This window comes from Montipora capricornis, unplaced genomic scaffold, assembly GCF_036669925.1.
Source record: "Montipora capricornis isolate CH-2021 unplaced genomic scaffold, ASM3666992v2 scaffold_420, whole genome shotgun sequence".
NCBI lineage: Eukaryota > Metazoa > Cnidaria > Anthozoa > Scleractinia > Acroporidae > Montipora > Montipora capricornis.
In genome coordinates, this window is record NW_027180152.1 from 10,554 (window position 1) to 12,500 (window position 1,947).

General features: G+C 38.6%; 1 long non-coding RNA gene across 1 annotated transcript in view; it reads right to left on the bottom strand.

The window, feature by feature from the left end:
* Positions 1 to 1,505: 1,505 nt before the first annotated feature.
* LOC138035546 (uncharacterized) overlaps positions 1,506 to 1,947 on the bottom strand; it is a 44,577-nt gene continuing 44,135 nt past the window's right edge. Inside the window, exon 3 of the long non-coding RNA XR_011129609.1 lies at positions 1,506 to 1,947. This exon is cut by the window's right edge and continues 606 nt beyond it. This is a non-coding gene — a long non-coding RNA (uncharacterized lncRNA).

Consider the following 1,947-nt stretch of genomic DNA (forward strand, 5'->3'; position numbering starts at 1 on the left):
GAAGGTTTTTTGTTTTGAAAGTGCAGAAATTAGTTACTGCTTTGAAACACTCACGTTCACCGGTCTTTCTTTTAGGTGAGTGCATAAAATACAGCCTGCGATAAATTGGGATAACCAAACATCGAGTTCTGATCTCATGGCCATCGAATGTTTCCCAATAGGAGGAAACATACCATTATATCACTTCCTTTTGAAAGCGATTTATGTTTTGGAAAACATAATCCGTAATCACTACAGAAAAGCAACACCGACTACTCTTGCGGTTGAACCCACTAACTTCTTGCGCTTTTTCCGTCTTGCGGTTAAGTTCGTAACTTCTTGCGGCTTCTGGCGGAAAGCTTTCTATCTTCTTGCGGATAAACCGCAATTTAACAGTCTTCTTTTGACCGCTTGCGTGTTCTTGCGGCGCAAGAACTTCTTGCGCCATTTCTTGCGCGTGCATTATTTTTGGGCTGTACTGTACCAACGACAAAAGGAGCACCGAGCTCAAAAGAAAGCTATAAGTGGAGATTGATTAAATAGAATTTATTTTATTATGTATATTCTAGTGTTTTAGCCGTATCGGGTCTAGGCGTATTATTACGCACTGGGATGAAAATTCGTAAAGAGAACCTTTACGAGAATTTACACTCACTGTAAAGGGAGCTTAAGCAAGGTTTATACGTTGCCTTAATGCACAGAGCATGAAAACCGTAAAGACAACCTTTACGAGAATTTACACTCACCATAAAGGGAGTTAAGGAAGGTTTCTACACGTCTTTACAAAAAGCATGAAAATCGTAAAGATGACTTTTACGAAATCGGTGAAAAGCAAGTTTCACTGAGTTTGTTTTTGTTTTGTTTGCTTGTATAGCATCTGGTAAAGTTAACCTTTTTTGCAGTACAAATACATAATTGTTCTTTGAGTAAAAGTTTGGATAGATAGTTTTGGGGGTTTAGCTTGACTCTTTTTCTCTGATAAAGTTTTTTTCAATTAGTCTCTACCTACACACTGTTTGTAAAGAGTAGCTGGGGTACGGAGTTCCGGTGTTGTGGTCTCGCCTTAGTGTGTGCATGACAGGGTGAATACAACAGGTCCACATACATCAGCTTGTAAGCTGACAACAAATTAACAGCCCTCATCAAATAAACAAATAAATATAATGGCCTTCACTGGATCAATCCGAACGGCATTTTCAAGGGGACAAATCCAAATCGAGATAAACAATACATAATACAATACAATACATACTTAATTGACAGCTCCCCATAGGGGCTTTTCAGGGTCAATGAAACACAATCAACGAAACAACAGAACACAACAACAACAACAACTGTTAAGAATCCCAACTGGCCAGAGGCATACGAGTCGGCTATTTACAAGTGCAGCTGGGAAGTTGAACCAGGGACTACAAGGAACAAATTCAACAAGTGATCAGAGCAGGTCTTGAGCCCGGGATCTCCGGATCTTAAGGCAAGCGGCCTAACCACTGGGCCACACTGAACGAGATGAAACACCAACAGAGTTATTTCTTTTGCCATCATTTATTTACTTATCAGGCCACATAGTACCAAAGTGCTGCATCGATTATGACCACTGAAATTATTTTAGCCATAAATTTCACTGAACATTTCACGATCCCTAGGTTATCACGTAGTTCATATAAATATATTTCAAATGATCACCGAAATTTCTCTATAACTACAACTACTGAAACGAAATAACTGAAAACAGAACTGAAAACGACTCAATGGGTAAAGCCTAGCTAGAAAACACTTTACAGCAAAAGTGCTTGAAAAACTTGCTTGGGCAATTTGGAAATGTTGTTAAAAACGTTAAAAAGTAGTATAAAAATTTGAAGTCTGACTAAATGCACGCAACAGTTAGTCGCAACCTCAATGGATCTTGTTAGAAAGGGGTTTTACCCATTTATTGACGTATTATTCATAGGAAAGTAGCAGTATGTT